The sequence below is a fragment of the Delphinus delphis genome, chromosome 15 (assembly GCF_949987515.2).
Source record: "Delphinus delphis chromosome 15, mDelDel1.2, whole genome shotgun sequence".
Lineage (NCBI taxonomy): Eukaryota > Metazoa > Chordata > Mammalia > Artiodactyla > Delphinidae > Delphinus > Delphinus delphis.
This window is the reverse complement of record NC_082697.1, coordinates 24,314,626-24,341,002: the sequence shown is the minus strand read 5'-3', so window position 1 is coordinate 24,341,002 and position 26,377 is coordinate 24,314,626. Positions and strand designations below refer to the sequence as shown.

At 42.9% G+C, this 26,377-nt stretch overlaps 1 protein-coding gene and 1 pseudogene across 2 annotated transcripts in view; one reads left to right on the top strand and one right to left on the bottom strand.

The window, feature by feature from the left end:
• Positions 1-5,346: 5,346 nt before the first annotated feature.
• On the bottom strand, positions 5,347-5,857 carry LOC132438711 (S-phase kinase-associated protein 1 pseudogene; annotated as a pseudogene).
• A 6,203-nt stretch (positions 5,858-12,060) lies between these two features.
• ITCH (itchy E3 ubiquitin protein ligase) overlaps positions 12,061-26,377 on the top strand; it is a 124,766-nt gene continuing 110,449 nt past the window's right edge. For both annotated transcript variants that reach the window (XM_060030945.1, XM_060030944.1), the window contains exons 1-2: positions 12,061-12,135; positions 16,522-16,599. The gene's annotated coding sequence lies outside the window, so the exon portion shown is untranslated. The remainder of the gene's footprint in view (positions 12,136-16,521; positions 16,600-26,377) is intronic.

Sequence of the window (26,377 nt, the reverse complement as noted above, 5' to 3'; positions counted from 1 at the left end):
GAGTTCAGCCTCTGGGGATGGGTCTCTGAGTTGCTTCTGTCTCTTCTCCTGTACCAGGCCACCTCATGCCAACGACTGAATGGGTTACCCCAGTCACCTGCCCCCATCATCTCTGAATCCTGCATGCTTCCCTCTGTAGTGGACTTCTCCTCACCTTAGCTGGCTGTCTCCAGAATTTGTTCTACCCTGGTAGCTGAGTCTATAGTTCCAGATCCTGCTGTTCATGGCCTAGTCTGTCTCACGGCTACACCGTCTTCTTACATGGACTGTAGGAGAAATGATAGTGAAAATGAAAATAACAACACCTGTTTCTATTACCTTTGTCAAGCATCCACTCTATGCCAAGCTTGGCATATATCTTCTCTCATTTGGTCCTCACGACATCTCATTATTGTCCCCATTTTACAGATGAGAGCACTGGGACTCGGAGAGATTACATCACTTGTCCAGGACCACACAGCTGGGATGTTGCAGAGCTGGAGTCAATCCAGAATATTTCTGGCTTTCACAGTCCTTGTCCTTTGCAAATCATGAAAATTAAATAAGATATTGGACAAGACAGCCTTTGTACCAGTATAGCACAGTCTCATTAAAATAACTTTTCAAAATAATTCCGTGTTTCCTGGCCTCCATCTGCCAATGCAACCTGGCATCCCCTATCAAGTCTCCTCCAAGAATTGCTTGGAATCTCTGGGGGTGTCTTACCTGCATTCTAGAACTAGTCCTGCCAGCTGCCATGTGACCTTATCATTGCTAACCCTAAGTGAGTAGGCGCTTACAGTGTTCCTGGCATCTGGACTAGCCCTTTACACACATGATTTCACATACATGTCCACACACCCCTAAATAAATAAACATATGTATAAAAATATAAATAAAATATTGTTTCTATTTCACAAATGAGGCATAGAGGAGTGAGGGTAGTAGCTGCTGATAGAACCCAGAGCTCAGGGTTGGCAGAGAAAGCTGTAGTGTCTGTTCCCTGCAACTGTGACCCTGGCGTCTCTCCTGGCTGGAATCCTCAGGGTGATTTTTGAGAGTTGTTCCTAACAGTACACAGCCCCCAGGTCTGGTGCTCAGGCTCTTACGGAGATTCTATGAGCCACCCAACATCTTTTAATAAATTTCTTTTCTGCTCAAACTCAGGAGAGTTGGTTTGTTGGTTTGTTTGTTTGTTTGTTTGTTTTAAGATGTTGGGGTAGGAGTTTATTAATTTATTTGTGTATTTTTGCTGTGTTGGGTCTTCGTTTCTGCACGAGGGCTTTCTCCAGTTGCGGCAAGCGGGGGCCACTCTTCATCGCGGTGCGCGGGCCTCTCACTATCGCGGCCTCTCTTGCTGCGGAGCAGAGGCTCCAGACGCGCAGGCTCAGTAGTTGTGGCTCACGGGCCCAGTTGCTCCGCGGCACGTGGGATCCTCCCAGGCCAGGGCTCGAACCCGTGTCCCCTGCATTGGCAGGCAGACTCTCAACCACCGCGCCACCAGGGAAGCCCCAGTGTTGTTTTCTTTTTTTTTTTTGCAGTTAAGAATCCCGATTGATACACCCTACAACCCTATCAGGTATCTGTATCATTTGTATTATTTTAAAATTATTTTTGAGTTATTTAATTTTTTAGAGTAATGATATAGGCACTTGTGAATCCACCACCCCACAACAAAATGCAGAGCCTTGACAATAACCTGCATCTAACACTATACCCTCGTCCCCACCCAACTCTTTTCCTGACCAAGGTAACCATCTTGAATATTATGCTCATCATTCCCTCTCTTTTTTATTTTTAAAAATGCCTATTGAATTATAACATGTATATGTAGTAAAATCACAAATATTAAGTGTACAATTCAAACTTATATGTGTGTATGTACAGATTTTTGTGTAACCAGATCAACATATAGAACATTTCCCATGCCTCAGAAGGTTCCCTCATGAGGGAGGCTCCCCTCCCCGCTAATTCTTCCTGCTCTAGGGTAACCAGTATTCTTATCCCTATCACCTTATGTTTGTTTTGCCTGTTCTTAAACATTAAAAAAAGTACACTTCTCCTGATGGGTACTCTTTTTTGTCTGGCTTCTGTCACTCATTGTTATGTTTGTGCAATTCATCTATGCTTTTGCCTGTGGTAATGGTTTGTTCTTTTTATTACTATATGTATAAACATAGCATAATTAATTTTATTAATTCTCCTATTGATAGCATTGGGGTTGTTCCTTTACTTTTTTTTTTTTTGTTCCCTTACTTTTCTTGGTATATTGCTTTATTTCATCTATATGTATTTCTAAAAGTATCATTTCCATGTTTACAGCTGAGGGAACGGAAGCTCAGAGAAGTTAGGTGACTTGCCTGAGGTCACACAGCAAATAAGCAGCAAAATCAGGTTGACTCCACATTCCTGACCTCTACACCTCAACTGCAAAGGAGTGGGAGAAAGCTCTTCCTCTTTCCACTCTCTGGGACTGAGGGATGGCCCTGGGTGTCCAAAAGACCCAGGTGGCCTGACCATCCCTGGAGGCAGCAGGATTGTATGCAGCCTGGGAACTCTGTGCTTGTGACATGAGCCCATTCTGACCCTCCTAGGCAGCAGTCACAAATACCAGACAACTTTCATGACCACTGTGCTGTGCAGTGTCTGGAAGGCTCAGGAATCAGGGCTCAGCTTCTGTCCCTCTCTAGCCTCAGGCCAGGCTGAGTGAGGTGTGGAGCCACCAGACAGGCAGGCCCAGGCAGCTGTGATGGATGGCCCTGGGCTGGCTCCCAGCCACACTTGTCCACACCCTACCTTAGTACTTTGTCCTTGTCTGTATACACTCTGTGATGAGACTTACTCATATTTTTCTTTAAATCAACCCACTTTAAAAAAAAACTTAACGATTTTAGTTAATTCTTTAAAAATTTTTTAATTTAAAATTTTTCAAATAGCTAATATAGATATCTGATACATTATTTAAAAAGTATGAAAATGTTTTCCTCCTACTTTGTCCCCCAGCCACTCAATTTCTTTAAGAGATATACAATCTTATTCTCTTCCTTTGTGTCATCCAGAGATGTGCTATGCATATACAAGCAAATGAATATGTAATCTATTCATTTTTATTTTTGACCAAATGCTTAGACCTTATTTCCTAAATAAATTGGAGATGGTTTCATATCAGTACATGTAGATCTGCCTTGCTCCTTTTTTTTTTTTTTTAAGGCTAGCATAATTTTCTAGTACCGTAATTTATCTTATCCCCTACTGATGGACTTTGTCCTTATTTCCGATCTTTTCCTATTACAAACGATGTTATGATGGATCACATGTTCATCTGCTATTTTGCTCCTTGCCTATTTATCTAAAGGATAAATTCTTAGACATGGAACTGCTGGAACAAGTGGTGTATGTGTTTTTTAAAAACAACTTTATAAAAAGTATAATTGACATACCATAAAATCTACAATTCAATCATCTGTAGTAAATTTATTGTTTTTCAATCATTATCATAAACTATTTTTAGAACATCTTCATCACTCTAATAAGACCCCTCATGGTCATTTACATGAGTTAATTCCCATTCCTACCTCCTGTTCCAGGCAACCACTCATCTACCTTCTGTTTCTATAAATTTGCCTTTTCTGGACATTTCAAATAGATGGAATTAAATATACAATATGTGACCTTTTGTGTCTGGATTCTTTCCTTTAGCTTAATGGCTTTCAGGTTCATTCATGACACAGCATGTATCAATAGCTCATTCCTTTTTATTACTGAATAGTATTCCATTGTATGGATATGGCACGTTTTTAAAATTCATTCTTCAATTGATTGACATTTAAGTTTCTTCCCCCCACTTTTTGGCTATTATGAATAACGCTGCTGTGAACAGTCACATGCAAGTCATTGGCATTCATTTTTTTCATTTTTCTTGGGTAGATACATAGAAGTGGAATTGTTGGGTCATATATGTAGAAGTGGAATTGTTGGGCCATATGATAAATATATGCTTAGCTTTTTAAGAAACCAACAGACTGTTTTCCAAAGTGGCTGTACCATTTTACACTTCTACCAGCAAAGTATGAGACTTCCTGTTTCTCCACACTCTTGCCAACTTTGTTATTGTCTGTTTTTTTTTTTTTAAATAACCACTCTAGTGGGTATAAAATGGCATCTTATTTTGTTTTTCACTAATGGCTAACGATGTCGGGCATCTTTTCATGTGCTTATTCCTGTACTTTCTTTAGTGAAATGTGTTCATATCTATTGCCCTTTTTTATTTTTTAATTAAAAAAAATTTTTTAATTAATTTATTTATTTATTTTTGGCTGCGTTGGGTCTTTGTTGCTCCACGGGGGCTTTCTCTAGTTTCAGTGAGTGGGGGCTACTCTTCATTGCGGTGCACAGGTTTCTGTTCGTGGTGGCTTCTCTTGTTGTGGAGCACGGGCTATAGGTGCATGGGATTCAGTAGTTGTGGCTCACCGGCTCTAGAGTGCAGTCTCAGCAGCTGTGGCACACCGGCTTAGTTGCTCCATAGCATGCGGGAACTTCCCGGACCAGGGCTCAAACCCATGTCCCCTGCATTGGCAGGCAGATTCTTAACCAATGCACCACCAGGGAAGTCCTTATTGCCCCTTTTTAAATGGGGTTGTTTGTCTTCTTATTATCAAGTTTTAAGAGATTTTTGTATGGAGGGTGTTGGGGGAGGGATGGATTGGGAGTTGGGGATTAGCAGATGCAAACTATTATATAGAGAATGGATAAACAAGCTTCCATAGTATAGCACAGGGAACTATATTTAATACCCTGTGATAAACCATAATAGAAAAGAATATGAAAAGGAATGCATATATATGTATAACTGAATCACTTTGCTGTACAGGAGAAATTAATGCAACATTGTAAATCAACTATACTTCAATAAAATAAAATTTTTAAAAATTACCATACCAAATTCTACCAAAATAGTTACCTATGAAATAATATGATGTCTGGTATTTGCTTCAAAAGAAGCCATCGGCAGAGGTAATAGATGAAAGCTATTGTTAATGAGTTGCTATTTGAAGCTGGGTGAAGCTGGAAATCCATTATACTATTTTCTTTTCTTTTATGTATCTTTGAAATTTTTCATAATGAAAAGTTTTTGTTGTTGTTGTTTTCTATTTCAGACAAATTTTTGCAAGTTGTTTTATTTACAATGCCAACTTTTTGTGTGTGTGTGTTTTGTTTTGTTTTGTTTTCGGTACGCGGGCCTCTCACCGCCGTGGCCTCTCCTGTTGCGGAGCACAGGCTCCGGACGCGCAGGCTCAGCGGCCATGGCTCACGGGCCCAGCCGCTCCGTGGCACGAACCCGTGTCCCCTGCATCAGCAGGCGGACTCTCAACCACTGCACCACCAGGGAAGCCCTGTAAAATCATTTTTGATACTGAATGTCTTTCGAATCTCCTCAGCAATTTTCCCCTTGATCATACTGGCAACAGTCTTGCAGGTAACATCAAGCAAACCTTTGATGTCTAAGTAGTTTGCTGCCAGTATAAGCTCAAAAAGTGTTCCTTGGTCAACTTTCAGGAATTCTTGATCCCAAACAGGGATATCATCTGTTCGATTTTCTTTGCTCTCATCATCCTCAGGAGGAGGAGGACCATCCTTGTGGTGGGTGCACCACTGAATGACCTTTTTTAATATTGCTGCATTAACATTTGGCTAGGGGACTGGATCATCATCTCCTTCATCATCCATTCCCAAATTTTCCAACGTGGTCTTAATAGTCACAGATTGTTTTGCAATTTCAACATCAACTTCAAATATCTCTCCATCACAACTCTGCAACTTAATTGAAGGCATGGTGTTAGGATTCAAGGAGATGGCAGGCCAGAGGTTGATGAGAGCAGGGCGGCGTCTGCAAAAAGAAAAACACAAAAGCTGAGAACAAGGCCAACACCTGTTTTGTTTTTTTTTTAATTAATTAATTTATTTGTTTTTATTTTTGGCTGTGTTCAGTCTTCGTTGCTGTGCGTGGGCTTTCTCTAGTTGCAGCGAGCGGGGGCTGCTCTACATTGCAGTGCGCGGGCTTCTCATTGTCGTGGCTTCTCTTGTTGCAAAGCACAGGCTCTAGGCCCGTGGGCTTCAGTAGTTGTGGCACATGGGCCCAATACTTATGACCGGGCTTCGGTAGTTGTGGCACGTGGGCCCAATAGTTGTGGCTCGCAGGCTCAATAGTTGTGGCTCATGGGTTCTAGAGTGCAGGCTCAGTAGTTGTGGTGCACGGGCTTATTTGCTCTGTCGCATGTATGTGGAATTTTCTGGGACCAGGGCTCAAACCTGTGTCAGCTGCATTGGCAGGTGGATTCTTAACCACTGTGCCACCAGGGAGGCCATTTTTTTGTTTTATTTGTTTGTTTGTTTTTTTATGGCCACTTTTGGTACCACCTAAAATCATTTTGTGTGCATCATCAGTCCACAACCCCTTGGAAGATACTGGCTTAAAGGATAAGAGTGAGGGCTCTAGAATCAGGCTGACCAAATTTGAATCCTGCTCCATCAGTTACTAGTCGATCTCAGGCAAGTCTCCAAACCTCTTTGGCACACAGCTGCCTCGTGTGAAAAATCAAGCACTAATTTTAATTGAACACTTACTATGGTCCTGTACTGTGTTAATGCTCTGTCATTTTATCCTCTCCACAACCCTAAGAGTTTAGTCCTGTTTCACAGTTGAGGAAGCAGCCTGAACACACGTGACTGAAGCATTTGACCTTTCAGGACCTGCCCCTCCTCCCTCCAAGTTTAGAAGGTCCTCCAGGACTGAAAACAAAGTCACATGTTCCTATATCTCTAATTGCAGCGTTTACCGCCTCTGAAGTTTACATGAGTCAAGGCTGAGTTCTAAGATTCCCCGGAGTTTCTGGTCTGATGACACCTTTCCATCTTGCATAATGTGACCTAGATGCTTGTCTCTTGATTCCATTTTTGCTTGAGGAATTTGCAGGCATGACTTTTTTTTTTTTTTTTAAAGACAGGTATAATTCAGTTTAGGATAGACATTTCCAGTGAGAACTGTGGGCAAGAAGTGATTCTGGTCTGCAATCTGTAGCTATGGGCCAATGGGGCTTTCCTAGGAGAGGGACAACTTCATGTTTGAGAGCAAGAAAAGAGGTACTGAGGATAATGAACAAGACTAGGAGAAGCTCTGGCATGCTTTATATTATCTCAGGGAGTTCTTCAGTCCTGCAAATGCTCCTCTGAATCTAAATCCTCCCAAAAACTGGAGGAGGAGGTGCTGAGCACTTTTTATGGCTATTTATTACTGGTCCTTGGAGGCATTTAATTTCACTACCCCAATGGAGAAAGTGTATAAAGCCCTGGAAGTAGGGTTACCAAATAAAATACATGATACCCAATTCAATCTGAATTTTAGATAAACAATAAAAAAAAATTAGTGTAAGAATGTTACATGCAGCATTTGTCACATATTTATACTAAAAAATTATTAATTTTTTATTGCAATTCAGATTTAACTGAGCATCCTACTTATTGTTTTTTAAAGAACCATTTTGGTTTTTTGGTGTTGTTTGGGTTTTTATAATTAATTAATTAATTTATTTATTTTTGACTGTGGTGGGTCTTCGTTTCTGTGCGAGAGCTTTCTCTGGTTGCGGCGAGCAGGGGCCACTCTTCATCGCGGTGCGCGGGCCTCTCACTATCGCGGCTTCTCTTGCTGCGGAGCACAGGCTCCAGACGCGCAGGCTCAGCAGTTGTGGCTCACGGGCCCAGTTGCTCCGCGGCATGCGGGACTCTCCCAGACCAGGGCTCGAACCTGTGTCCCCTGCATTGGCAGGCAGATTCTCAACCACTGCGCCACCAGGGAAGCCCCTTCCTACATTTTTATTTTCTAAATCTGGCAACACTACCTGGGAGGGAGGGACTGAGGTGCCTAGGGACAGAACTTGTGTACCTCATTTTGCAGATGACAAAACAGTCTTTTTTAAAAAATAAATTTATTTATTTATTTAATTTTTGCCTGCATTGGGTCTTCACTGCTGCACGTGAGCTTTCTCTAGTTGCGGCAAGTGGGGGCTTCCTTGCAGTGCGCGGGCTTCTCATTGCGGTGGCTTCTCTTGTTGCAGAGCACGAGCTCTAGGCGCTCGGGCTTCAGTAGTTGGGCCATGTGGGCTCAGTAGTTGTGGCTCACGGGCTCTAGAGTGCACGTTCAGTAGTTGTGGCACATGGGCTTAGCTGCTCCGTGGCATGTGGGATCTTCCCAGACCAGGGCTCAAACCTGTGTCCCCTGCCTTGGCAGGTGGATTCTTAATCACTGTGCCACCTGGGAAGTCACTTTTTTTTTAAAAAAAAATTTTATTTATTTATTTAGGCTGCGCCGGGTCTTAGTTGCGGCATGCAGGATCTTTTAGTTGTGGCATGTGGACTCTTAGTTGCATGCCGCAGCTGAGAGTCCACATGTCTAGTTCCCCGACCAGGGATCAAACCCAGGCCCCCTGCATTGGGAGTGTGGAGTCTTACCCACTGGACAACCAGGGAAATCCCAACAAAACAGTCTTAAAGAGGGAAAATGATGAGCCACGACCTCAGGTCTTCAGTGGTTTCTTCGGATCCAGATCTGAGGCTCCCACAAGCCCCATGCAGTGTCTTCTCTCCATCAACACACAGTTCTGCCACTTTTCAAGTGTTTCCCTTCCTCTGGCATTGAATGCAGAATGGCTCCAGGGAAATGGGGGACAGCAGCATGACTAGCAGTGTGACTAAGTGTTCTGCAGGGAAAGCCAGTAAGTGACAGGTGGCATGTGGGCTGCTGGGGTTTCTCTCCCCACTCCTTCCCGCTCTTCATCCCTGCTTCCTTCTCTCTCCAAAGGCCTGGGAAACTCCTTCCCTTGCTGGTGGGGGCCTCTCCCAGGCTTCCTGCCCCTGCTGTAGCAGGTCTGGGTCCTGTCCCAGTTTGACCTGGCTGTCCAAGGCAGAAGAGGGTATAGGTGGCTCAAGGCTCTATTAGCCACCAGTCCTACATTCTGACCAGGCCAAGACTAGACTGGCTTTTGGATCAGGGAAGTTGGGAGCCAGAGCCACACAGCATGGGAGATGAGGAAATGCCCAGGCTGGAATTCTCTGCCCTTACCAACCCAGCTTCTCCTTGGAGAACCACCAACTAACTACTTACCCTGGATGTCCTAGAATCTTCACAACATCCTAGGAGGTAGTATCTATTATTCCTATTTAGAGATTTGGCCACTGAGGTTCAGGGGATTTCCCTAAAACCCCTGAAGTAACATGTTGATAGTCAGAACTAGCTCCTCCTTGATCTACGTGCCTCTGAAGAAGCCTGACATTAATTCTGCTAGGTTCTACTTCCCAGATCACAGCTAATCTACCCTTGGTATGAGCAAGAAGGTTAGGATATCATAGTCCACCCAGCATAGTGGTCCTCAAAATGTGATCCCTAGGCATCAACATCACCTGGGAATTGTTAGAAATGCAAATTCTTGGGCCTGATTCCAGAACTTCCTGACTTAAGAAATTCTGGGTGTGTTACTTGGCAATCTGGGTTTTAATAAGCCCTCCAGCTGATTCTGATGCACTCTAAAGTTTGAGAAGCTGGCATGTAGTAGAAAGAGATGCATTTTTGGAATAAAATGAGTATACATTTAAAACATATATTTGTTTTGTATATACTTTTCTTGACGTATAATATACAGAAAAATACACATATCATAAATATGCAGCTTGATGAATTCTCACAAAGTGAACATGCCTGTGTACCAGCACCCAGGTCAAGACACAGAACATTTTTACCAGCCCCAAGAACCCCTTTTTTTGTCTCCTTCCTGGTATTACCTTCCCTCAAAGGTAATCACTATCCTGACTTCAAACACCATACATTAGTTTTGCCTAACATTAGATAATTTAAAAATTGTATATGAAGACAGAATCTGGAGCGGACTTCGGTTGGATCCCTGGTTCCTGGCTGAGTGATCTGGACCATTCATCTAAATTCCTTGAGACTCATTTCCCTCTCTGTATAATGGGCATAAAAAATACCTCATACCTTAAAGGCACACTGTGTTCCCCAATCTTGCCTAGTGATAAGAATCACCTGGGGCACGCGGGCCTCTCACCGCCACAGCCCCTCCCGCCGCGGAGCACAGGCTCCAGGGTGCGCAGGCCCAGCGGCACGTGGGATCCTCCCGGACCGGGGCACGAACCCGCGTCCCCTGCATGGGCAGGCGGACTCCCAACCACTGCGCCACCAGGGAAGCCCTCCCCCATTCTTAATAGGACAAAAATTGGTTGGGGGTGCAGAGGTAATTTTTAAAAAAAATTTTTTTTTCTAAATTTATTCTTTTGTTTTTGTCATGTGGCGCTGTGCAGCTTGCAGAATCTTAGTTCCCCAACCAGGGACTGTACCTGCGCCCTCCACAGTGAAAGCGTGGAGCCTAACCACTGGACTGCCAGGGAATTCCCTCTGCCCCCCAGTTTTTTTGTAAAAGCATAGATATATGGCACATAAATTGATAAACAGCATGTTTGTGATATTAAAATTTCATGAGGGAATTTAGGAAAAAATGTCTAGGACTTCCCTCGTGGTCCAGTGGTTAAACCTCCGTGCTTCCACTGCAGGGGGCACGGGCCTGGACCGGGAACTAAGATCCCGCATGCTGCATGGGGCGGCCAAAAAGAGAAAAAAAAATGTAAAAATGTTCCTTACAGAGACGATAATTTCAAAAAAAGGTGAGAAACACTGCCTACCACAGTGATTCTCCAAGTGTGGTCTGTGGTTAAAAATGCAAAATCTGAGGCTTGACCTCAGAGTTACCAAATTGGAAATCCTGGGGGTGAGGCCCAGCAAACTATGGTTTAAGTCCTGCGCTTGATTCTGATGGGCACTAGAGTTTGAGAACCATTGCGCTAGACAATGTGAATGGGGTGGGGTTATAGGAATCTGTATGTTTAACAAGCTCTCCTAAGGTACATTGCAGGAAACAATGACATGGAGGATTTGAAAGTATTTGAAAAGTGTAAGTGACTTTACAGATGGTAAAATACTATTTTCATTAAGAGGAACACGCTAAACAATAATAGCAAAGGTCACTAATTACTAAGCACTTAGTTGTGCCTCTGAGTCCACTTGCACAGCCTGTTCTCACAACCCATGACGGAAGTTAAGAGGTTGGACTCTGAAACCAGACTGCCTGGGTTCTTATCCAACTTGTGACTTGGTTTGTGCATCTGTAAAGTGAGGAAAATGAAGGTACTTCCCTCATAGATTTGTTTTGAGGATTAAAGAATCTTATTGATCAGGGGACTTCCCTGGTGGTCCAGTGGGTAAGACTCCATGCTCCCAATGCATGGGGCCCGGGTACCATTCCTGGTCAGCGAACTAGATCCCGCCTGCATGCCACAACTAAGAAGTCCACACGAAGTCCACATGCAGCAACTAAGACCCTGCATACCACAACTAAGACCCCACGCAGCCTAAATAAATAAATGTGTTAAAAACCAAAAAAGAATCTTATTGATCAGCTCTTAGAACACCTGCCATGTTGGCACCACTTACGTTTAAGCTGTTTTCATCATCCCTAAGTGCACCCTGTTAAAAGGTGGAGTTGAATCCAATCAATGCAACTCCTGAGTGTACTTTCCTAAGGACTAAGCTACAGTTCAGTGGTTCTCAAAGTGTGATCTCCTACCAGTAGTACACCAGAGAGCTTGTCCGAAATGTAAATTATTAGGTCCTATCCCAGATCTGATGAATTAGAAACCCTGGGGGTGGGGCCCAGTAGTCTTAAGTTTTAACAAGCCCTTCAGGTGATTCTGATGCACGCTAGAGTTTTGGATCCGCAGCTACAGCTTTTAGAGGTTCTGGTGTGTGATTAGGAGGGTTTTCAAAAAAAGCCTAGAGGTACTGGAAGCAATCCAAGCGTCCCTCCCACCTGACTGAGCGCAAATCCCGATTTAGCTGCGCTCATCAGCCTCTGCGAGTTCTTCCTGCCGGCAGCGGGCTAGTGCGCAAGACCTTCTGGGGCTTGTAGGCCGGATCGCTCTCGAGCTGGAGGCGCCTGCGTGTTGGCCGCCAACTCGCTCTAGTAGCTGTGGTCCGGGCTCGGGACCGGCTGCCATCTTAGTCGAGGGACGCAAGAGTCGCCGCCGCCCCGAGTCCCGGTAAAAACCCGTGGGCGGACTGGAGGCAGTTCTGGGGAGAGGGAGGGTCCTGGATAAGCGTGTCCGAGGAGAACGAGGGATGGAGGAGTGCGGCGCGTCAGTCGGGACCCCAGAGCCGCGGCCGCTTCCTCTTCCCTCAGAGCCGGTGCCCGTGGGGGGCGCGGGGAGCTCGGGCTAGTGGCAGGGGCCCGGCGGGGGTCGGGGTGGGTCGGCTGGACGCACCCAGCGGCCACTCTTGGGCTCAGGCGTCCGGAGCCCCTAGCCTTACGGGCGCCAACTTATGAGAGGACTGGGCCGCAGTGGGCGCCCGCAGGGTCTGGCCCCGAGCCCCTCAGCCCCGCCCGGGGGCCACTCTGCCGCGGCCCGGCCTACGCGCGGGGCCGGGCGGCAGCGGCAGGCGCGGGCGACGTGGCCCTGTGAGGGGCGGTGGCCGGGCCCACCTGCCACCCGCTGCCCTTCCCGAGACTTTTTGGAGCCCCCACTCGCGAGAGGGGCCCAGTACAGCGGCTGCCTCTCTTCTCTCTTCCACTCCCCTCCTCCCTCCATTGTCCCCCAGCATGGTGGTCCCGGCCCCGGCGTCCTCCTCCGCGCCCGCTGTGGGCGCGGAGTTTTGCAGACGTGGAGCTGTCAGTGTCCTTCCTCCTGAGAGTGCCCTTTTCTTTAGTGGAGAGAAGAAAAAAAGTAGCCGTGATGAAGACATGACTTAGGGGTGACTAAGTGGGGAACTCAAGTTTTCAGACTTAGCTCCGGGCCGCGACTCAAAGAGAGATAAACACACGGTTTTTTTGCCCCAGGTAGACGTTGGGCCCCAAGTTAGCGATGTAACCAGGTGAATTTGCAAACTACCCGAAATCCACGGTTCGCAGCAACAACTCAGCTTGTTGTCTTGGTTATATTCATATCTTAATCTTGTTAGATTTTCTGCCATTATTCAACAGCTTCATTATACTTTTTTGGGAGTGAGGGGTGGGGAAGGACGAGTGGGATTTTTCTTTGAAAATTAACGAGGCACTTGAGCCAGACACCTATCATTGTACTTAGTTGGGGTCTCGCATGTATTCCTAACATAATTAGGTCTTAAGGAAGTACTAAAGGCAGTGTATTTCCACCCTGAAAATGGGCTAAGGATTTGTTTCTCAGCCGAAGTAAAGTTCTCATGGCAGCTCTGTTGAGAGGCTTCACTGTGTATTCATAGGTTTACTCAAGGTACGATTACTTCATTTTTAAGATTTAGAAATGAAGGTGGAAATTCACCTGCTTTTTTGAACAGTGAATGTAAATTTTTTGGAGTGTGAGTCCAAAAGGAATTCCTTCATCTTCAGCATATGAGTCAAGTCAGCAAGGATATGATATGAAATAAACAAGTGCAGAATACTTCTTCAGTGTATTCTAGAATAAATCATTTCTACATTAGTTAAAGAACTATCTTTACACCTATTGGAAGAGACAAACCACTAGCCCCCAAATTTGACCATTAGAATAATTAGGGGAGCTTTTGAAAAGTAGAAATTTCAGGGCCTCATTCCCTGAGATTGATTTAATACCTTTGGGTTAAAACTTGCCTCAGGCAATTCTGATGGTCTTAGGAACCATTGAGACAAACAATACTTTGGATAAACCAAAAAGCTTTGAGACAGTAGAGGAGGTAACCAGTTGTGTCCCGGTTGACCTGAGAAGGAGGAAGGATCTGCTTCTGGACCTAAGTTGGGTGTTAGGTGATGAGTAGGATGGGGATTGTGATGGGGAAAGGGAAGGAGGGCAGACAGAGGAAACACCTTAATACTGTGCGTAAATGGGAGAGGATTGTGGAAGAAAAAGAGAGCAGGGAGTGGGATGGGGAAGGAGAGCACTGTGGATGTGAGGCCAGAAAGGTAAAAGGCTACTATATGAAAAGTTCTAAGTATAATGCAAAAAAACTTGTTTTATGTTGTTAGCAATAGATACACATTTTTGAACAGGGAAGTGATATGAGTAGATGTTTGCTTTAGAAAGATTGCTTTGGTGACAAGAGTGAAAAAGGATGGAAGAGTGGCTGTTGCAGAGGTCTAAGTGAGAAGTGAAAGGCTTGACCTTGTAGAGAGGCTGTGGGGATGATCAAGGGATTGGATTTAGTTCTTTACTAGTGCAGTATTGTTGCCCTGTTTTTGTATGAGGATTTCTTTAGGACTCGTCTGGGTAAAAGGTTCCTTTTCTGTCAAAAGAACCCATTAACAAATCAGAATAATATTGATAGGTTATGTATGTTAATGGTATCAGAATGTATTGTTCTTTAGCATCCTTGATCAGGTGCAATTTGTAGAATTTGGAGATTAGACTGAAATTTATGACTATCAGTACTATTGATTTAAGCTTGTTGGAAGTGTTTTTCTCCCACCCTCAGAAACTTGGTTGTAGAATTTTAGAGTTGGAAGAGATTGTAGAGATTATCTACAGTCTGCAGTGACAGATATATTTTGTTTTATGGGCCAACTTTCATTTGAAGTAGCTACCAGAGCCCTGTGTTGAGAAGGATTTTGATCTTATGCATTCTCTGGGAAAGTGAGTTATGATTGATTAGTGATTCCTCCTGTAGACACTAGTTATCTAATGGGTAGTATATGTGCCAGGTATATGCTATTCTTAGACTAGTCCAACCTGTTAGTTTTCTGTTTGTTTAAAAAAAAAACTGGGACTTCCTGGTGGCACAGTGGTTAAGAATCCGCCTGCCAATGCAGCCTCCAAGCCCTGGTCCGGGAAGATCCCACATGCCGAGGAGCAACTAAGTCCGTGTGCCACAACTACTGAGCCTGCACTCTAGAGCCCACAAGCCACAACTACTGAGCCCGTGTCACAGCTGCTGAAGCCCACACGCCTAGAGCTCATGCTCTGCCACAAGAGAAGCCACCATAAAGAGAAGGCTGTGCACCACAACGAAGAGTAGCCCCCGCTCGCTGCAACTAGAGAAAGCCCGCATGCAGCAACGAAGACCCCACGCAGCCAAAAATAAATAAATTTAAAGAAGAAAAAAAAAACTAGTTAAGAATCAGAGCTAGAAATAGAACCAAGTTTTGTAACTTGTAGCCTCTTCTCCAGTGTATCAAGATGAATGTGTGCTAGTAAAGAGCTTTTGGTATTAGACCAAAAGAAAAAAAGTATTTCTAGCCTGAGCCTCTTCACTGTTTAGTTAAGAGTTTAACAAGGAACTTTGGCCTAGAAGTGAGTTTTGTTGTATTCATTCTGGCTTAAGAAATTTGTGTTGGGACTTCCCTGGTGGCGCAGTGGTTAAGAATCCGCCTGCCAGTGCAGGGGACACGGGTTCGAGCCCTGGTCCGGGAAGATCCCACATGCTGTGGAGCAACTAAGCCCGTGTACCACAACTACTGAGCCTGCGCTCTAGAGCCTGTGAGCCACAACTGCTGAGCCCGCATGCCACAACTACTGAAACCCACGCACATAGAGCCTGTGCTCCGCAACAAGAGAAGCCACCTTAATGAGAAGCCCGCGCACTGCAATGAAGAGTAGCCCCCTACTCACCGCAACTAGAGGAAGGCCGTGCACAGCAACAAAGATCCAACGCAACCAAAAATAAATAAATAAATTTATTAAAAAAAAGAAATTTGTGTTAGTACTCATAGGAAATAGTGTTCCCCCCTCCCCCCCGGCTTCCTTTCTTGTTCCTCACTCTTCTGTTTTGGGTTTTGGGGATTGGTTTCCTTTATATGAATTAAGGCAAAAGTGTATAAAGGTTTTTCCCCCCCCCTCCTATATTATAGCACCTGGTCAAATTCTGGGCTCATAATAAGCACTCAGTAAAGGCATGTTGATTTTTGTGGCTGTAAATGATACTGGCTTTGAGTCAATATAAATTAGCAAGGGGGCGGGTTGCAGAACTGAATTGCAGCATTCTCTGGTTGAGAGGTCAACCCTCAGCTAAAAATGTTGGGTTGGAAACTAGCCTCACGACTAGAAGTAGTTAACCAGAAGCTGTTCCTTGCCTCTGTCCTCTTTCAGTCTAGCAGTGTACTGTCCTTGGAGAACTACTGCCAACTCAGCTCTTTACTTCTTTTCAGAACTGGCTATACTCTGATCCTTGGAGTACTTTTCTTTTCTAATCCCTAGGAGCTTCCAAGTTGCAAGGATAGTCCTTACTGTGACCCCAATAGAGTATGTGTTTATATGGCCATCCTTGTTTTGCCATGTAGCCGTATGCAGGTGGGGGTCACCCCTTACAGAATGTGAGTCATTTTCTCCCCGACTCACCTTCTTATCCTGCCTGCTCCATCAAAAATTATCTGTGCCATGAAACTTTTTAAAGGACATTGTGCTGTCAGATTCCTGAGGTCATTGCTGATCTGATGTGTTTAACCATAGGAATAATGTGTTAATGGACCCTCCTTCCTCTCTCAGGTAACATGCATTTAACAGTGGCCTTCTGGAGACAGCGCCTTAACCCAAAGAAGTGACTTCAAACAGTGAAAACTTCAGGTATGGTGGCGTGCCTGTGAGAGAGATTGGGGGGCAAGAATGTTGCTGAGGGTGAGCCCTGGTCATATTAACAGCTGTGAGGAGGTATGGGGAGACACCAGTGTTCATGCTGGCTAAATCAGTTGGTTGAAGAAATAGACATTTCTACCTGGACCTGAAACCCAAAGCTGCCTTTAGAAGGATTAGCCATATTGTACAATGTGAGCCACATTGTACTGTTAATTTGAGTCCTGAGGACTGACTTTTCTGTTTTTCTAGCTTCCCTAGACATACATAAACTTTTCCCACTTGTGCTATTTTATAAACATTTATCTCTGTATACTTGTCCAGACATGTGCATGTATATGGTTAAAAAGTGTAGGAATTAAAAAGAAGACAATATGGTTCAGTGGAAAAAGAATAGAGGACTTGGAAAGAAAAGGTCTGGGTTTTGATTTGATTTTGCCACTGACAAACTGATAGTTGGCAAATTACTTAATATTGACAGGACTTAGTTTATATATCTGTAAACTAGATGTGTTGATTCCTACCTGCCTCCCTGGCATTGTTGTGAGGATCAAATATTGGGTTGGCCAAAAAGTTCTTTCGTTCTTTTTCTGTAAGATGTTATGGAAAAACCCAAACAAACTTTTGGCCAACCCAATAAAATAATACATATTAAATCTTTAGAAAAAAAATGAATTCACAGCTTAAGGCATTATGTAGATCTACAAGGTGGGAGGAGTTGGCAATAATATTTAAAAGGAAAGCAGGACAGGACAGATGCACTTTAAAAGATCAGGAGAGGAAAAAAAATAAAAGATCAGGAGAGAGAAAAGGAAGACTACTGGTTAAGAATAAAAGTAGAGCATAGGAAAAGTCAAGCAGTAAGAGAATAGGGGGTGAATGAAGTAGAGCACGTGAATTGGTTGGTGAGAAAGCTGAATAGGAAGAGAGGATCCCTTTCATTTGCCTAACCCTAACCTTGCAACTGTTGTCATTACCACCTTTCTTCATATGTGTCTTATCCATACTGGGCTTCTTGTCTCCACTGTAAACGTCATAATAATAAAATGTTTATTATTCATTCAACTGTGTGACCCTTTGTGTTTAGCGTATATTTTTGTTAACAAATTGCCTTATAAATGCCAAGAGACCAAGGCTGTGACTTGCTTATTATGGTATCCCATGTCACTGCTATAATCAAATATGTGCTTAATCTGTTTTTTTTTTTAATAATTATAGAGAGAAAAGAAGGAGATAGGCTGCTTTGTGAGAGTTACTAGGGAAGGGAAGTGGTAAGAGGAAAAGTAGATAAATAAGAGATAGTAAGAAAAATTCTCAGGATAATGAAAGGAAAGACATGAAAATGAGAAAAATATGTAGAACAAGGGAAAAAGATGGTGTTATCTGCAGTTAATGGAACAAGGCAAATTTCATATCTTTAATGGTGATATAATACCTCACAAAAAGTTATGTGCTGGGAAAGATCATTCTCCATACCAAATATCTTTAAAATATTTCTAAAAGTATCCACTTCATCCTGAGCTCACAGAGTAGTTCTTTGTGGAAAGAAAACTGGGCCAATATTCAGGAGACATGGGTTCTGGCCTTGGTATTGCTTGTTAAATTCTGTGATCTTGAGCAATTCGCTTAAATCTCTCTGGACTGCATTACTTGTCTATTGAAAGCATGAACACAATGCTCTCTCCTAGCTCATTGATTATTCTCTGTGCTTCATATGCCAGCTCACTAATTTTTCAGGGCTTTGTTGATACAATATAGGACTGGTCTCAGGAAAGCTTATAATAGGACTTCATAAAATCCAGTGCTTTATAAATGAGAAGCCATTTTATTTAAGTTCTATTTTATTTATTTATTTATTTATTATTATTTTTTTGGCTATGCTGCATGGCTTGCGAAATGTTAGTTCCCCAGCCAGGGATTGAACCATGCCTCCTGCAGTGGAAGTGTGGAGTTCTAACCACTGGACTGCCAGGGAATTCCCTTAAGTTCTACTTTAAACATTGGTAGAGAGACTTACAGGAAATCTAAGTATAGGAATGTTAAGTTTGTAATACTCAGTAAGCATTTATTGAGCCCCTGTTATGCTAGGTCCCAGAGGGTACTCTGCCTCAAGGATTTTGTTTTTGTCAGGAAAACAAACTTGTTCACCGGTAATTATTGTAAACAGCAAGATGATAAATGCTATAATAAGGATTTTGTTGCACTGCAATTTAAGATACTTGGATATCTTGGTTCCTTTAATATAATTGAATATATGCTAACTGCTGCTTTGTGCTAGGCATTGCAGGGACTCATGGAAAAAGCAGTCCCTGCCTTCAAGAAACTTGCAGTTTTTTTCACATCTGCAGACTGTTTACCCAAATATATATAACCTTCTACTCCAGGAGAGAGAAGGATTTTTGTACTGAATCACTTTGTATTTTTTTTTTTTTTTTTTTTGTGGTACGTGGGACTCTCACTGTTGTGGCCTCTCCTGTTGCGGAGCACAGGCTCCAGACGCGCAGGCCCAGCGGCCATGGCTCATGGGCCCAGCCGCTCCGTGGCATGTGGGATCTTCCCGGACCGGGACACGAACCCGTGTCCCCTGCATCGGCAGGTGGACTCCAACCACTGCACCACCAGGGAAGCCCCTAAAATTTAGTCTTTGATTCTTCGTTCCAGAGAGTCCGTTCAGTTGGTCACAGAGGAAAGTATGGTAGGGAATCATATTGTAGGGGTTAACAGTATGTACTGGAGTTAGATTGTCTGATTTTGAATTCTGGCTCTACCGTGTCCTGGCAGTATGACCTTGGCCAAGTTGCTTAACTTCTGTTTTGTTTGTTTAATTTATTTATTTTATTTATTAAGTTTTTGGCTGTGTTGGGTCTTTGCTGCTGTGCATGGGCTTTCTCTATAGTTGCGGCAAGCGGGGGCTACTCTTCATTTCGGTGTGCGGGCTTCTCATTGCGGTGTCTTCTCTTGTTGCGGAGCACGGGCTCTAGGCCTGCGGGCTCAGTAGTTGTGGCTCGCGGGCTCTAGAGTGCAGCTCAGTAGTTGTGGTGCTCGGGCCTAGTTGCTCTGCGGCATGTCGGATCTTCCCGGACCAGGGCTTGAACCTGTGTCCCCCACATTGGTAAGCAGATTCTTAACCACTTTGCAACCAGGGAAGCCCTGCTTAACTTCTTTGTGCCTTAGTTTCCTCATCAGTAAATTGAGAATAATAGTAACATGTATCCATAGGGTTGTTGTGTGGACTAAATGAGATAATGTATTTTTGCTTGAACAATAGTTGGCTCAAAATAAGCAGGAAATGTTAATTGCCAGTATTACTGTTGTCATTATCACATTATCATCATCACCAACCTTGTCCTTCTTAAAATTATCTTCTTAATTTATTAATTCATTCAGTAAATTTATCTAGGGTGAGCACTGTAAAGTCAAATGCCTACAAGGGCTAGATGAACATTTTAAACAGTAATGATAGATCAGATCGGGACTTAAGTGATTTAGGGAATTCATGTCACTCCAGTGAGGCAGCTGTTATGCAGCTTTGGCCCACTTTATTTTTTTTAATTGAGGTGAAATTCATCATTTAAAAATATATAATTCAGTGTTGGCTCACTGTTGATCTGGCAGGGGGCTGAGGGGGGGTGGCGTGTAGACAGAGTGTGGCCTGAACATCTTAACTTTTTTCTGAACAGAAGCTAGAATTCCAGATTTTGAGAGAAATTTTTATTTTTAAATGTTGGCAACTTAATGAGTTCATAAAAAACTCTGTGAGCCAAGCAAATCACCACTGTGGGCAGGATTTGTCTTGTGGGTTGCCATTCTGCAGCCTCTGATCTGGGGCTCAATTTTTTGCAGCATAACCCATGTTCCCTGCCCTCTGGGAAGAAAGTCCTTACCCACATAGGGATTTTTAAAATTCAAGGGGTACCTTAGAGAAGTCTAGGGCTGAATGAGGAGTATATAGAATAATTAAGGCAAAGAGGAGGAGAGAAGTTATTTAAAACTGGGATTCAGAATGGGCAAAATGGCAGGAATGGACTTGAGATGGTGGAAGTACAGTGAATTTAGATTAATCTGAAGAGGGTTTGTGTGGTCCGCGTAAGAAGAGAAAGTTTGGAAAAATTAAGAGACAAGTGTAGGGGCAGAAAAAATTTCTCTTCTTCCCTTCTAGGTTCTTTGACTGGTCTAATCATTGATATAAGACAGATTAACAGGAGAAAAACAAATTTCCTAAATATGGTATGGGAGCCCCATAAAAGTATGAGACCCAAAGGGCAGCCACCTAATAGAGGCTTATATGAACATCCTGACCTAAGGGAAGGGGTAGGGGTCTGGGGATACAAAAGGAAGAGGAGAAGAGATGTTTGGAAAATAAGGTTGCCTTGATGTGCGGGTAAGTTTCTTAGGTAAAAAGATATCTCTGGCAATAGTTCTCTTCTTGATACAGGCCTCCTTTCCAGTGTAAATTTAGGCAGTTGAGGGGGAGGTAAAGAGCTTTTACTGAATCTGCTGAGTTTTGATTGTTTTTAGCTCAAAATAATCCTTATGCCAAAGTAGCATATTTTGGGGTGAAAAATTCTGCTCCCCTTCACCAGCCTTTTTATTTTGGGATAACCTTATTTTGGGATAACCTTAAGTCTTGTTGACTGACAGGATGAAATGGTATTTTATGAAGATTTATTCGGTAATATTGAGGTCTACAGTATTTAACTAGGGTTGGTAGTGTCTGGAGGTAGGGAGAGCAGGCTAGGGAGGTGGTAGTGAGAATGGAAAGTGAAAGACAGAAGCTTGTATTTGGGTCACTCTGTGACAGTAGGACCCTGCAGTAAAGAGGGCAAATTTTGAAAGCTTTTCCCATATTCATTCTTCTGTAAAAAAAAACTGGGATATGTGAGGATAATACTAAAGAGGCTATCCCTCTTTTTTTTTTTGGCTGCGTTGAGTCTTCGTTGTTGCGCGCAGGCTTTCTCTAGTTGCGGTGAGTGGGGACCACTCTTTGTTGCAGTGCACGGGCTTCTCATTGTGGTGGCTTCTCTTGTGGAGCACAGACTCTAAGCCTGTGGGCTTCAGTAGTTGTGGCTCACGGGCTCTAGAGCACAGGTTCAGTAGTTGTGGCGCATGGGCTTAGTTGCTCCGTGCCATGTGGGATCTTCCTGGACCAGGGCTCGAACCCGTGTCTCCTGCATTGGCAGGCGGATTCTTAATGACTGCGCCACCGGGGAAGTCCTATCCCTCTTTTTTCATGTTGTGGATCTTCATTACTCAGCCCCAGCACCCTCTTTAATGATGGATCACGTACATAGTCTTATGATTTCCCAGCTTCATAAGAATAGAAAAGGAAGAAGTAAAGTAGTTCAACTGCTTATTACATTTCTAGTTTCACATTTTTGGTCAGCTCAGTTAATCTCTGAGGAGTTTATGTAGACTTCAGTTTTGGGGTTTTTTTTCGTGTTTTTTTTTAGACTTCAGTTTAAACATGGAATTTTTGTATTTAACAAGGTTTGGAAACACTAACAAAAGATTTTTTTATGTAAAAAATGTAGAATTTTGTTGCAGAAACTTGACAAAGTGATTAATTTATGATTTAGAATGTTTAAAAAAACTGATAAATGTAGAAAGGTGGAATGTGTTTATTTTGTATAATCAGAGAAAGTGATTTTTAGGATTTAATTTTCACCAGGCCTTTTCTGTTTATACTTTCTCATGAAAATTTTCTTGACATACACAGGAAGGTTAATTCCTTATTCTTGACTAAAATGCAAAATGTAGTTATTGTAAGTAGTCTTTTTTTTTTTTTTTTTTTTTTTTTTGCGGTGCACGGGCCTCTCACTGTTGCGGCCTCTCCCGTTGCGGAGCACAGGCTCCGGACGCGCAGGCTCAGCGGCCATGGCTCACGGGCCCAGCCGCTCCGCGGCATGTGGGATCCTCCCTGACCGGGGCACAAACCCGTGTCCCCTGCATCGGCAGGTGGACTCTCAACCGCTGCGCCACCAGGGAAGCCCTGTAAGTAGTCTTTTTAGAAAGTAATTTGAATAGTGTGTTAGATATAGCCTGAGCATTCAGAATATTTGAGATAGTAACATTTCCCTCATTGATGAATAAGAATACTGAACTGGGCCTATGAAAAGTAGACAAAGTTGCCGCCATCATAGATATGCAGCAACAGCGTCAAATTGAGCTAAATTTAAGTCTCATTTAATGGAAAAGGGATTTGTTTTTTGTTCCTTGAATTTTTGAAGCATGGTCTAACCTAGATTTTGGAGTTCATTTGTTCTGAAAATTAAAAGGGATTTTTAGGTGGCTCATTTAATTATAGGTCTTCTGTGGAAGGAAAAGAACGTGGAAGAGGGATTAGCTGCATTTGTTTCTGTGGAAAGCTAGTAGTCAAAGGGAAATCCTAGATTATCTTTTTTTTCCCTTGAATTTTTGGAAAGAAAGACTTACTATAGGTCTTAATTAAAAACTGTATTATGTATGTATTGAAATGTGCAGAACCTAGGTACTGCTGCTTTTCCTTGTCCAGAATATTGCTGACATTGATCTGCAGTCATCTATTCTCCCTTTGTCTTTATTTCATCTTGTTGGGGTTTTAGGAGAGTATGGAGATGTAGCACATATGTTCAGTCTGCCCTGTTTGATTTTACTATGTAAATTGATGTTTTCATTTGTAAGGGGCAAAGAAAATGATGAACTTATCTGTCCTGATTATTTTTTGTTTGCTATTGTGGTAAAATATGCATAACAAAATGTACAGTTTTAACCATTCTTAAGCGTTCAGTTCAGTGACATTAAATCTATTCACATTGCTGTACACCTGTTACCATGCATCTCCAGAATTTCATCATTCCAAACTGAAACTCTGTACCTATTACTAAGCAATAACGCCATTCCCCTCCTCTAGTCCCTGGTTACCACTATGCTAATTTTTGTCTCTGTAGAATTTGACTATTCTAGGTACCTCATGTAAGTAGAATCATACCATGTTTGTCCTTTGTGGCTGGCTTATTTAACTTACCACAGTGTCTTCAAAGTTCATGTTGTAGCATGTTCCAGAATTTCATTCTTTTTAAAAAGCTGAGGGCTTCCCTGGTGGTGCAGTGGTTGAGAGTCCGCCTGCCGATGCAGGGGACATGGGTTCGTGCACCGGTCCGGGAAGATCCCACATGCCACGGAGCGGCTAGGCCCGTGAGCCATGGCCGCTGAGCCTGCATGTCCAGAGCCTGTGCTCCTCAACGGGAGAGGCCACAACAGTGAGAGGCCCGCGTACCGCAAAAAAAAAAAAAAAAAAGCTGAATAATATTCCATTTTATGTGTATATCACATTTTGTTTATCAGCTCATCTATTGATGGACATTTGGGTTACCTTTTGGCTATTGTGAATAATGATGCTGTAAATGTGGCTGTATAAATATGTTTGAGTCTCTCCTTTCGGTTCTTTTAGGTATATTCCCAGACGTGGAATCAGTGGATCAAGTAGGAGTTCCAGGTTTTTTTGGTTGTTGTTTTTAAATTTATTTTTTTATTGAAGTATAATTGTTTTACAATGTTGTTAATTTCTGCTGTATAAGCAGAGTGACTCAATTATGCGCATATATACATTCTTTTTTTTTTTTTTGCGGTACGCGGGCCTCTCACTGTTGTACCCTCTTCCGCTGCGGAGCACAGGCTCCGGACACGCAGGCTCAGCGGCCATAGCTCACGGGCCCAGCCGCTCCGCGGCATGTGGGATCCTCCTGGACCGGGGCACAAACCCGCGTCCCCTGCATCGACAGGTGGACTCTCAACCACTGTGCCACCAGGGAAGCCCTACACATTCTTTTTTATATTGTTTTCCATTATGGTTTATCCCAGGATATTGAATGTAGTTCACTGTGCTATACAGTAGGACCTTGTTGTTACTAATTCCATGTTAATTTTTTTTAGGATCCACCACCATTTTTTCTGCAGCAGCTATACCATTTTACATTCCCACCAGCAGTTCGCAAGAGTTCCAGTTTTCTACACCCATGCCAACATTTCATTTGTTTTCTTTTCTTCAAAGAATAGTCATCCTGATGGGAGAAGTGGTATCTCATTGTGGTTTTTATTTGCATTTCTCCAGTGCTTAGTGATACTGAGTGTCTTTTCATGTGCTATTTGTATATCTTTTTTGGAGAAATGTCTGTTCAATTCCTTTGCCCATTTTTTAATTGGGTTGTTTGGTTTTTTGGTGTCTTAATTATCTTGTAGGCTGCAGCCTAACTCTTCTGGGTCTTGTGCTAGTCGTCCTCTTTTCCTGTGTTGACAAAGCAGCTAGAACCATTCTCTAATATATAGTCCCTCAGTAAATAAATGTTTGATAAAATGTTAAAAGTAGTGCTTTCTGGAAAGCTGAAGGTTGGTTGGGGCATGACCTTCATTACATTTTTCTCTAGTTTTGGAATTCTCTGTTCTCTTTTAACCATTTACTTGGTGGGATAAACATTTATAAAGGATAGGGAAAGAAGTCTCTGTGTCATCCAAGTTTTATTTTATTTCTATTTATTTATTTTAAAAATTTATTTATTTTTTTATTTATGGCTGCGTTGGGTCTTCGTTGCTGCAGGCGGGCTTTTTCTCTAGTTGTGGCGAGCAGGGGCTACTCTTCGTTGCGGTGCGTGGGCTTCTCATTGCAGTGGGTTCTCGTTGCGGAGCACGGGCTCTAGGCATGTGGGCTTCAGTAGTTGTGGCTCGCGGGCTCTAGAGTGCAGGCTCAGTAGTTGTGGCACACGGGCTTAGTTGCTCCGCGCCATGTGGGATCTTCCTGGACCAGGGCTCAAACCCGTGTCCCCTGCACTGGCGGGTGGATTCTCAACCACTGCCCCACCAGGGAAGCCCCCCAAATTTTATTTTGGAGAAGGAAAATATGGGATCTTATTAAAAGAAATTTGGCTCTTAGAGGACTTGCTCTTCCTGTTTGCCTAAGGAAATATGAATCAGGCTGAGGTATCCAGACAAAGGTTTAATTTTTTGTAATTCTGAAGGGAAAAAGTCTGTTTTAATTATTTCAGTGATTACTTGATTTTGTGTGATGATTTGGAATTTCTTATTTTGAGACTGTGCTCTTTGGTAGGGTTCTTTTTGTTTTTGTTGAAGAGGGGTTTGGGAGTGGTCCTAAACTCAATATATATTTTAATAATTTTGAAAAGAACCAAACTGAATAAGTTCAAGTACAACAATGACATTAAGTATTTTTTTTCATTTGTTTCCCTGTTTTTCTCTTTTTTGGCTGATTTATGGAACTGTGGCTTTAAATCATGAAATTAACGTTGATCAAGGCTAGAGATCTCCGTTTTTGGCTGCATCTTCTGTTCTGACCTTGGACAATCCATTTTGATTGGGTTGTTTATCTTATTATCAAGCTGTAAGAGTTCATTGTGAATTCTGGATGTAAGTCCTTTATCAGATATGCATTACATTTAACAAATATATTCTCCCAGCCTTTGGCTTGTCTTTTCATTTTCTTAATAGTGTCTTTTGAAGAGTAGAAGTTCCTAATTTTAATGAGGCTTAATTTCTCAGTTTTTTCTTTTATGGATGGTACTTTTGGTGTCACAGCTAAGAAATCTTTGCTTAATTGGGCAATCCATTTAACTTTCCTGGATTTCCATATGTTTATCTGTGAGCACAAATATGTGTGTGGTATTTTGCCTTCTTTGAAATGATATATATTTTTCTAAAATAAATTTATTTATTTGTTTATTTATTTTGGCTGTGTTGAGTCTTCGTTGCTGTGCGCAGGCTTTCTCTAGGTGTGGTGAGCAGG